Source organism: Falco punctatus (assembly GCF_963210335.1).
Source record: "Falco punctatus genome assembly, chromosome: 7".
Classification (NCBI taxonomy): Eukaryota; Metazoa; Chordata; class Aves; order Falconiformes; family Falconidae; genus Falco; species Falco punctatus.
This window is the reverse complement of record NC_137587.1, coordinates 50554269-50566503: the sequence shown is the minus strand read 5'-3', so window position 1 is coordinate 50566503 and position 12235 is coordinate 50554269. Positions and strand designations below refer to the sequence as shown.

Here is a 12235-nt window from a genome sequence, read left to right as displayed (position 1 = left end):
GGAATAGATGCACAATCTCATCCTTCAGAGAGCTCAAGGTCAGGCTTTTAATTCAATTATAAATGTTCTTCTCTGTCTGAAAATGATGGCTTTTACAGCATGGGGAATCAGGCTGTGCTGCATGATAGTTTCACACACACACGTGACATGGGAGCATGACTGCAGGACAATACAGGCCAGGAAACCAAGGAAAGACACTGCATCCTATTGAAGCAGCAGGCACATCTGAGGCATGCCGAAAGCTATTACTGACATGGGAAACCGGCCAGCCTACCACAGCCAACAGCCCTCCTTATAAAATAGCTACAGGGCATCTGGACCGCAGCTCTATATTGTTTCAAAGATGGGGCACCTCCAAACATACAGTGTTACTTAACATTTTAGGATACTGAATGAGAGAACAAAAATAACACCTAGCAAATTACCAGCAGCTCCCCACAGCAGTGAATTCTGTACCTTGGCTACAAAGCGATCAGATGCTTAATTTCTCCTGAAGTTACAGTTCAGCAAGAACTTAAGAAGATTTTAACCCTATATTTAAAAATAAGCATGAATGCAAGCCTTTTCATGATCGTCAGTGTTTTTCCTGAGCAAGAACCTAGTTGACAAAAACAAATCAAATTGATCAGTTTCTTGCTAATCCTTACAGGATACTGCACCCCATTATCAAAGCTGTCTGTGACGAGAAGGTGGTCAGATACCATGATTACTGTCATAGTAGATGAGATTTTAAATAAATACTATAACAAATTTTCTATGTTATGTTTTAATTAGTTAAGACATCAGAAGACCAGACAGATTTTTATGACGGCATGTCTCTGTTCTGCTGATCTTTGGTATTTAGATCAAAAGAGATCTTGACTAACATTCTGTAGCTGTACGCATACTCTGTCTGAGGTAACTGCCCTGAAAATCACAGCCCTATTTACATTTTTACTGAACAAAAATCAGAAGTAAAATGGTGTGTCACTTCCAAGGTACTTATGAATTAGCATGTGGTCAGGCACAAACCACACATCTGGCATAATTTGTAGTGCCTAGGAAGGGTTTAAGTAACAGGATATTTCAACAGAGTATAAAGTTCCTGTAATAATTAGGAAGAACAATATGTAAGGAGAGAAAATCTTTAGTTCATGCAGTTAGAACAATACTAAGACATTAACACTTTCTTTTGGCTGTCAATAGTTGTACATAGCTATTAAGTACAGGATAAGTCTATTGTACATAAACATGGACACCTGATTAAAAAGCAGCTGCATAACAAAAATTGATTTGAAAAGTACATAGTATTTTGTAACTTTGCATAATTTCCTATTTACTGCAAATTCTGGGTTTTCATAACTCTTTTTATAAAGCTTTTGTGTAATCTTTTCTTCTCTGGTTCTCTAGAGAGATAAGCAAATCTGCTACAAACACAAAAATGCATAAAAGACAGGGGGTGGGGTGGGGGTTGCGGGAGGAACCCAAAACCCATGCATTTGAAAGAGCATTTAAACATTCTTAGGTTTCCTTTCTACCAAATACAACATCTTAAGTTGATATTAAATGAACATTAATGTTGATTCAATAGAAACTGACTTTTCAACTGATTCCAAGCTTCCCATAAGAATGCTGAAAGCTCATTTTGCTCAATTGCAAAGCAGAGGTTCCATTTCTTCTGAGAAGTTTTACTCTAGGTTTTGAAAAATTAGAGCAAGTTGAATACACAATTTGTCCAGAGACCATGCAGAAGCACCATTCTGTATTAAATTACCTGTTAAGAAACAAGTAATTTAGCATTCACTCTAACAAAATTAACGTGTGCACACACAGGAGACTCCTATTTGCTCTTAATCTTATCTTTACTTTTTCCTTCAACTGAACAATTCACACATTTTGCATCCTGAGGAGATAAGAGGCTTGAAATTTTAGAAAAGTTTCTTCTAATGTTAGCAAACACTACAGTACAAATCATTTTAAGAATTCAGAAACAAGTATCCCAAACAGAAACTTTTCCAGCCAGACACCCTGAGGAAAGGGGAACTCACCATATGCATGACCAAGTCCTAATGAAAACCTTTTCTAATATATAAGGACTAAAACACGTTGGTTTTTTTTTTTTTTTTTTTGGCCATGAATTACAAGTGTAAGCAAACAGACCACTAAGAAAATATGTACAGGTGAAGACTATTATTGTATCCAAATACACCGAGTTGTACTAATATGAAGCCTCTGGTAATAACCTTTTACTAAGCCTGAGCAGACCATTATCCTTCCTCTATATGCTGATCTGTAACAGACAACCTCCCACTGGCTTAATTCTTATGCAGTCCTTTAAAAATGCGTAAAGTGTGTGCTGCGTGGTTGTAAAACATCAGCACAAAGAGCAAATTCTAGTCTAGAAGCACTTGTTCCTATTTTGCACAAGGAAAGCAACTGTGTCAAGGTGTACATGGTAGTCAGAAGTTCATTCTCCTTTTATTTGCTGACATATGTTTTATGAACCCAAGTTACAGAAAATACTTATAGATAGGAGAGGGCTAAGTGATGCAAAGTATACTATAGGCAATGTAGTTTTATCAGACTTGGAGGTGGGGAAAAAATTACTGAGCCTAAACCAAAACCACCCCAGCAACCTGAAAGTAGGACATGGATCTCAGCTGTGCACAGTTAACCTCAGGGGTTTCTGCCTTGTACCCTGCTGTTAATTCCAGCATTATCTATACTTACCAGAAAAAAAACCCAACCAAACAAGCTTGTTCCAACAAGTTGAAAGCCCACTGAAAATTCAGAATTACCAAAGACAAATTCCCATCATGCCAGCTGGCCAACAATCACTTAACAATTGCCTCAAGAGTCTTGGTTTGTTCCTTTATAGTTCTGCTTAGTGTTTCTAAGTACAGAGAAAGCAATTCTTAAAAAAGCTTAAAAAATTCTTAAAAAATCTACCAAGTTTATAATTTCATCACCTCAGAAGCCAAGCCTTTTCAGTACCAAGGAAACCACTAGAACAGGCCTTCTACAACTGAAATTCATGGTGTATTTCTGAAGAGGGTGTCACAATCATGCCTAAATTAATGAGGCCTCAACATGTCCCAGTATCAGGTTTGTTATTTACAATCAAAGGCTTTGAGATCCAGTCTTACTTTCTAATGAAAGACACCTTTTTTGTTATTATCACACCAATATTTTTTTCATTACCACTAATCACTTAGACCATTCCCATATGACCACACTCAACACCTTTTGTAAGAAACTGCACCAAAGTCTGAACAAACCACTCCCAATTGTCACATACTTGTCAGGTCAGTAACAACTCCCTGTCCACAGCCAGAACTGGATGCAGGCACACCAGAACCCCTGCTTCCCTGGATCTGAGTTTTACTGCAGAGCATGTCTATTGTAGAAAGCAGCTATTTTTATCAACCTTGACTTTTTGATCAGGTGCTCTTTCCCTTTCCTCAGCACAGTCCCAGAATATACTGCATGTCTTCTGTCATTTGGCCTGTTACAGCCAAGCCTAGATATATTTTTCTTAATTAATGCACATTATCTTGGGTAGGCTAGATATATTTTTCTTAATTAATGCACATTACCTTGGGTAGGCTTAATTAGTTTCAAAATAGACTGAGAAAGACACTAATACTACAAGAGGCCACGAGAAAGAACATTTTAGCTACCTCTTAATAATATTTACTCTACAATGGCTTAACTAAACTGCCCGACAGAAATAACAAAATTAAAGGTTTAACTGCTTTATCAGTCTTAAATTCAGGTGCTGAGATTCAAGAGGGAAAGCACCTCTTACCATCCACTATCAGATCTTAGTACAGATATAACATGTAGCATGACAAGCGTTGCCATGTGATGTGTATTTACTTGAGTTAGTACCATCTGTAGTACTCAGGAGCAGTGGAGTGAAATGGAATCATATTGATTTACAGTCATTTAGGGCCACGTGTTCTGTCAGTATCCTAGGAAAGCCTCACTAAGCTCATTTGATGCTCAAGCAGGGGACATGAACAAAGATAACAGACTACCTGGTTTGGGAGGTGATTTTTGGTCCCATATAGCACAACTTTTTCCTGAGGAAAGTTAGTTTGTCGCAGCCTCAGGGGAGGGGTTTTCTCCAATTCTTCCACTAGGAAGTGGAAGAGAATCAAATTCTTTTCACAGATGTTCCCTGCCATCTGCGTGCAGCACCCTCTGCGCTTGCAGAGTCAGGAACACAGCCCAAACCCTACAGGAGGCTGTTCGGCAAGTGCCTGCCTCTGGCCACCCCTCTGGAGCCTGAAGGATTCCCTCAGAGACCATCAGTCCTGTTACCCCGGTGAACTGAAAGCCCCATAGCTGGAAGCCTCCTGTCAGAGGACAGTGCCATTTGGAGTGGTAAGAGTTTTATCACTCGGTGGTCCTTCCAGGCTACGTTTTACAGAAGCGGTGACAGCAGGAGAAGGAATCATTACATCCACCACAGCCTCAGAAGAGCAGCTATACATCACTTGCAGACAAATAATACCTTGCAGATATAGAATACCTCCTCAGCTGCTTCCCCTTAAATGTACTGTCCATTACACATCCTTTTGGGGGGCAAAGCAAGCTGCCATCCTAATAAGCACCACTCAAACCAAAGGCATAGAGTTGCTTTGCCTGAGATACATATCCATCAGCAACCCCCAGACCTCACACTCTGATTTTCAGTACATTTTCTAAGCAGCTCCAAATGTCAGCAAAACCACTATCAAGGACAGGTCAGTCATCTTCCTTTCTAAAATTCACCTGCTGTGGCTGGACTGCTGATCTGTGTCTCCCTGATTAACTGTTCTGCCCAGAGACTTTCAAAGTGCCTGCAGATTGTGTGCTGCAACGTTTATTAAAGATCATGCATCCCCTTAGACATGAGCGGTAACAGCCGTAACAAAGGGAGAGACAAGCACTGCGGATCACAGCAGGTCAGAAGTATTTTAATTAGTGTTAATTACAGAAATTGCTTGAAGTTGAGGCACGACAGACTGCCAATGCAGACCTTGTAATGCAGAGCATGCACTGCCTGTCCGGAAGGCACTGAAAGTCACGTCCCGAACTTGCAGGCAGCACTGCCATTTTGGCTTCACCTGGGTATTGCTTCATTTTTATTTCAGGTTGAAGTTGTCAGAAGAGACTTTTATGGCCCTCTCCTGTTATTAGGAGAGTTTTCCAGCAGCAAATAGACTCAGTGGTGCGAGTACACCCTGCCTGGTCTACCTTTAACACAGGACTAATTGTGTGCACGGACAGTTCTGCACCAAGAGAGGCAGGCTAGGCATGACATCCAGTGGTGAAACAGCCTGTATTACCCAACATGTTTCTTTGGCCCATGTAACTTTGTCACCTGAACTTCTCAAAAGTGAAACCCATCTGAACAGTCCATTAGGACTTACTTCATTCAGTGGAGCCAAAGCCATTAAACAGAATAAACGATACATTCACCATCATTAAAGGGAAAAAATTCTCAGCCACGTATGTAACAGTCTGTAGCCTCTTGAAAGGAGTTTCAAAACAAAGAGAATGAACATCTGGAATTCTCCCAGTGTGACATTTCAAAGAAATAAACTGCCAGTGCACTCAAATGAAAAATCTCAGTGGAGTACATTTTGCAGTGGGGAAACAAGGCCAGAAAGCTGCTGCGGAAAGAAGAGAGCAAGAACTTCAAAAGCAAGACAGTAAGAAAGAAACACACTCCCTGTGATAATTTAGAGAAGCGTACTAGCATGTTTATCTTCATTCTGTTCTCTAGCGATTGTGTTCAGAGGTCTTTTCCTTCCAGATACTCTTACAGAAAGGTCATCATGTTTCCCAGGTGATGCAGGCCCTGCCTCCCCATCCCATCTACCTCAAAACCACCCTGTAGTAAAATATCCCCAAGTAGAACATACCCTTACAAAATGAACTTACATTTTCTGTCTCCTTCACATTATGCTGCAAAATCAAACTTTTTATTTGCATGAAAACAGCATCACTTTTTTCCACACTATTTTATGAGAAGTGTAAGCTGGCAGATTTTCCTTATGCACATATGGATCTTATTGAGAAAGCCATCTCCTGCACTTAGTCTGTGCTACAGTATGCAGTCTGTGTCACCTCACCGTGGTGCACCCTGTCACCCACGTTTGAGAGGCTGAGAGAACTCTCCCAATAAAACAAAACAGCAACTCTGAGATACGCTGATGTTCACAAATCTTGCTGTAATTCTACAGTTACTTATTCAGTATATCAAACAAACTGCCAGCCCTCTGAAGTGCATTAAAACCCCATAAACAGCCACTTAAGAATAATCTTGCAGTCCCTATAGTCTGGTTCAAAGTAAAGCCATAGTTTTTGAACTAGAATACCTTGGGTACTAAGTACAGTGACCTATTACACCAGGTTAAGCTAAACAGCTGGAGGTGCCATTCTTGAAAGACACTGAATGCTTTTCAGCACCATCTCAAAAAAAAAACCAAAACAAAAAAAACTTTTAAACTGCTTTTCAGCACCTTGTCATAGGTTTCAAATCATTCTAAACATGACAGAGTAAGTTTCCATAATTCTTAATGGGTCCTAGATGACTCTATGAATAACAATGAATTACTACTACACAGCCCCCTGCTCTTCAAATGCTGTGACTTGTAAAGAAGGTCACATTTACCAGCCATAGAGAAAAAGCAAAGATCAGAAGAGGATTCCAGCTGACAACACTTTCCTAAGAGGGCTCAGATGAAACAAGGCTGCCACGGCTCAGTTGTCAACCCAGGCTCTCGGATCACTTTTACATTTAACAGTTTGTATCGAGAATCGGCAAGCATGAAGGAGAGCAAACTCCTTCCTCTCCCAGTCATTTCCTCCTCTACTAAAGGGCAAAGACAAACCTCCTAGCAATGAAGTTCAGTGGATAGAAAGAACAGACTGTAGTGTGGCACTTAGACTGGCCACAAGTCTGCTTTGCCACAAAAACAGAAGGATGACTGGGGCTGGGTAAGCCCTTCAGCCTTCCACCTGAAGCTGGCAGAAAGCACCTATACTCTCCGCATTACCTTAAGAAAGTTAAGGATTCCCATAAGCAGTGGGATGAATGTGGAACTACCCCAGAAAGGCACAAGGATAGGTAAGAAAAAAAGGCATACCTGAAATCTAACTCGTTTTCAAGGCTCCTTTCCTTCAGTGCTGTACTGGACTGTGGGAAAGTGCCTGCCACTGTTTGGAGGTAGCTCTGAGCTGTCCCCTAGAACCAGGCACCAACCAACCTTCTCCTGTGGGGAAGGTCAAGTCTTCCGATCAACCCAGCTGCAAGAGGGGCAGCTGCTTCTACAGTACATGCAGGACTTTGAGGTTGCCCAGACCAAAGGGAGTAAGCACTGTTCTCTACCCCAGTGATCAGGGCTCTTAGCTGTGAAAAGGTGAGAACTCTGTTAGCCAAAAGCCACATAAGAACAATTTATGTATTTTAGCTTAAAACACATTGAAAGCACATACCATTGCAGGCTAAATGGCTTCAGCTTTCAAAGCAAAATAAGGTTACATCAATTGGTTCTGAGCACAGAGACCCAGGAAATCAGTTCTGCAACACAGGTATTAGCTAACTAGAAAGAAATTGCAGGAAGGAAACAAGCAGCTACTGCTCCGAAGAGCAGAAGCTGAAGGACAGATATGGTTCAACCTCACTGCACGCAACTGAGATGTCTGCATGCAGAAAACACAGATCCCCCTCCTGTAAGCAGCATTACTCAGGTTCCTCTGACCGTGGTCCGAAAAAGGTTGTATCTATCAACTATGGCAAAAGCCAAGGTACCCGTATGTCCACATGCATACCTATTCTTATCTCTCCATAGATAACACCAGGATATGCTTGACAAGAAAACCATGAATTGCCTCACATGCTCTAGAAAGCCCCAAGCTAGAGACCTAAATCATTTTATACAGCTTGCCCTGCTAACTGATCAGTTGCTTCATTTACCACAGTCCCATTTACAATGTAATTATAGTGATTTTGCATGATTAACTTTAAAAAAAAAAATACTATGTTCTCCTGTATAATATCCCTCTTCCAACATTACACATCAAATGGAACAGCTCAATGAATTCTTTAGTCTTTAAGACAAAAGATGAATCATAAATCAATTTAGGCCACTATTTGCATAATGGCACATCCCTGGGCTCCAGCCACAAGCCTGTTAAGTAGCAGGGTCTACTTCTGCACCCTGGGATGACAGACCATTGTTGGTAAGTGATCTGCTCCCAGTAACTGGCTTTGGATCTACTCCAGTTACACATCTGCCTGCTTTATACCTTTCCAGGTGTTCCACAGACTCCTGTAGGATTACTTCCTGGCAGAATAACACCAGGACCTGGAGTCTCTAACTCATTGATTCAGCTCGTAACAGTATAAATACAGGCACAGACACACAGTGTGCGGGCGACGCTGCTTATTTAAATATTGACTTCTGCTACCACTAGGTTACAGAGTGCTCCCGTGCCAGACTGAGAAAAGCCTTTCCTCTTGCTTTGACCCAGGTGCAGATGCAAGGAAATGGATGACAAGAGTAGTATTACACATTCCCAACTTTTCACAATCACAGGCTTTGAGCCACTCAGCTTTCAAAATCAGACTTCACTTGTTGCAGGCTTTTGAGGACTTGACTTTGTGTGCTGCAGCTTTTAAAGGCCCAGCAGGCACTGAGACAAGACTAAGGCTCAGCACTGAGACCAAAACTCCATCCTTACATTGTTTTCTGTTACTTGAATTGCGTGACTAGGACTAAACTCAATTTAGCATTTCCTGTCATTTTGTCAATGTAATGAGAGGCTCTAAGATAAACATTAGAAATGCTTTTCCATGTTTCAAAATCTAATGGAATTCAAATTTAATACCAAATATATGTGTGTATAAATATATTTATATATATAAAACGCCTATCACCATATTGATAAACATTCTTTGGAACCACTTTTGACAGCAGAGGTAAGAACAGGAGTCAGTCTGTTAGTACCTCAGCACTTCTGTTTCCAACCAATTTAAAAAAAAGCAACAACAAAAACCCACAAAAACACTGCTGCCAGCCTGCCTGGCTGGTGTTTAATACTGCTACTCCATCAGGGTTGGAGGGAGACCTGTTGTGAATGGCAACAGTTTATTTACTGTTACATTACATTACAATGTATTTTAGGTAGAAGAGAAAGATTTAAGAGGCAGCTGAATTATTTTCAAATTTTTTTACTAAATAATTATTACATTAAGACGATTTACACACACTACTACAGAGTACCTCACACCATTTTTAACAGTGTGTCGTATGTAACCCATGAGGCTCATAAAGTATTTGAGGAACTACTGATGCAACAATTTTTCTTACCCGATTTTGTTGAGCCCACCTTAAAAAGGCCTGTGACTGAGAACAGTTCTGAGTAGGATAGGAAAACATTGCTCCTCTGAGACTGATGGTCACATGTTGTGGAAAACTGCCGGAAGAAGCTAACACTCAAGGATGGCCTCTTCATCTAACTTCTTAAAACTAACAGCAAACCACACCAACAACGACACTGCAAGGAGAAACCTGGGAAACTAAGCTCTGGCAGGCGGAGGGGCAGGTAGAGTCAGAGGTCCATGTTATCAGGCCTCTGAATAAGCCAACAGTGCCATGTTTCTGATGTGGGGTATGCTGCGCACAGGGCGCAGCCACAGGCTTCCCGTGCAAACACCACCTCCAGACCCACTGCCATGCCAGCCGTGCCTTCCCCTCTTGTCATGCTGCCAAGGCCCGCTCCCCACCCCACCAGGGCTCCCTGAGGCTTCTCCTCAAACCCCTCTTCCCTCAGCAAAGTCGCTCAGTCTGATGCGGCTCACGATCCATCAGCAAACGGCATGCTCCCAGCTCCTCACAGCCTCTGCCTCGCCATCCCGCTCCTGCCCTGGGCCTGGCAGCACACCTGCCCGACCCCAGCGGGCACAGCTCTGGCCAGTCCCAGGGGCACTCAGCTCCCCTACCCCAGCCGCATGCGGCCCACTCGCCACTCGGCTCCCGGGCCCGCTGGTACATCGTGCCTGCCCACCGCTGCTTGTAACTCCTCGCACTGGAACACCTGTGCTGAGAGTAACATGCCACCTGCACACTGAAGTCAATAAAGTTTGACATTTACATGACAGACAGAGCGGACATTGACATGCAAAGCATGAAGAACGTCAACCAACTCAGAGTGCGACCACATGGAAAAGTGAGAAAAGGTGACGCCTTCGAGCCCTCCTCAGGCCTCAACAGCACGCTGTTACACGCGTACCTCTTGCTCCCCACCACACACAGCCTCCCCGGCCTCCCTACCGACGTGGACAGGAATGATGCCACTTAGTAAAAGAGAAAAAGGGGCCACAGGCACAATGCAGGGAGCCGGCCCGGAGCAGGGCTGAGGGTCACGCTCACCTCACCCGCTGGGCCACAGGGCTGTGGTCCCAGCACCACCATCCTGAGGGGAAGCCATCCATGCTGGTGCCGCCAGCCTTCCCTCCCACTTCGGCCTGCAACTAACGCCAAACCTGCTGCCCTCGCCGGCCAGCGGGCTAGCTGGCACGAAGCTCCTCCATGGTCCCACGCCGCACTGCTCCTCCTGAAACAGCCCTTTTGACCTGCCGCCCCCGGGAGCCCCCCGAGCCCCCCACCCCAGCGGCCAGCGCCTGCAGCGGGTGGAGCGCCACGCGGGGTGACACCGAGGTGCGGGTGGGGGGCGGCAGCTCCGGAGCCCCGCGCCCCGCCCGGCACGCGCCCGGCACGCAGGCGGCCCCTCACGGCAGCACCGCCATTTTCTCGCCAGCGGCCGAGACCCGCGGCGGCGGCCCTGAGGCCCCTCCCCACCCCCCCGGGCCGCGCTTCCCGGCAGGGCACTGCCCCCGCCGCAGCCGCCCACCCCTGAGGGAAGGGAGCGGGCCGCAGCCCCGCTGCGGCTGCTGGGGCCGCCCGCATACCTGCCGCTCCCGCCTCCGCCCCGGCCCGCGCGGCCGCCAGGAGAGCGACAGCGACGGCCGCAGCGCCCCCTGCCCACGTGCCCGGCGGCACCTCAGCGGCCCCGCCCTGCCCCGGCCCCGCCCTCCGCCCCACCCCATCCCACAGCCCCACACCGCCCCCCCACACACACACCTCCCCACCCCATCCCACAGCTCCGCACAGCACCACTGCACCCCGCACTGCCCCGTCCCACCACCCACTGCCCCCCGCACCGCACCGCACGTTCCCGCCGCCCTCCGCCCTGCCGCCCCCCACAGCCCTGCACCACACCACCACCCCCCACACCTCCCTGCCCCAGCCCACAGCCCTGCCCCCGCCCTCCGCACTGCACCGCACCAGCCCACAGCCCCGCACCACCCTACGGCTCCCCGCACCGCACTGCCCCGCCCCGTCCCAGTGCCCTCCGCACCACACCGCACCATCCCACAGCCCAACCCCGGCCCAACCCATTCCACCGCACCACACCCTGCACCGCACCGCACCATCCCGCCACCCTCCGCACTGCCCCATCTCACAGCCCCGCACCCGCCCGGGAGGGCCCCGCTTCCTTTGCCCAGCCCGACCACCAGCCAGCGGGGCAAGGAGGGAGGAAAGGAAGAGAAGGGCACTCGTGCTGCTTTGCAAAATTTTATTAGTGAATCAGGGTAATACGTGTTATCTTCGACCGTCTGTACTGCTTCCAAGCACGTAAAAATCAGCATTTCACTTAATAAAAATAGAGCCAAACAGATTTAAGGACTTTGCCACAAAAATAACAATAAAAACAGTCTGGTTTTAATAAAAACACTTTTTTTCCAGACTTACCGCTTATCTCCAGGTTCCTTGCTGCTCATAAACAATACCCAGAAAATAGATTTTTCTCCCAGAAAGTAAATTCTGTAACATACGCTGTTTTATTGAAGCGCACTACAGCTCCCCCCCTCCACAAAGGGAACCCCAGGGCTGCCCCCCAAAGCCTGCAGCGATGCAGCGCAGTGCGGCCCCCCCAGGCGGTGCCCCCCGTGCCACACAGGCAGCCCCGCTAGCGGGACCCCTGCTCCGCGGGACCGCCGGGGCAGTAAATGCAGAGCCCACTGGCCTCAGGAAGCCATGGAACACTCCCCGACACTCCGCAGCACTCCCCAACATGCCGGTAACGCTCCCCAACACACCACAGCATTCTCCAACACACCGCAGTGCTCCCCAACGCACCGGTAACACTCCCCAACACACCTGCAGCGCTCCCCAACATGCTGCAATGCTTCCCA

General features: G+C 46.2%; 1 protein-coding gene across 2 annotated transcripts in view; it reads right to left on the bottom strand.

Moving 5' to 3' along the window:
- Positions 1-11602: 11602 nt before the first annotated feature.
- DAPK2 (death associated protein kinase 2) overlaps positions 11603-12235 on the bottom strand; it is a 60566-nt gene continuing 59933 nt past the window's right edge. For both annotated transcript variants that reach the window (XM_080395607.1, XM_080395608.1), the window contains one exon: positions 11603-12208. The gene's annotated coding sequence lies outside the window, so the exon portion shown is untranslated. The remainder of the gene's footprint in view (positions 12209-12235) is intronic.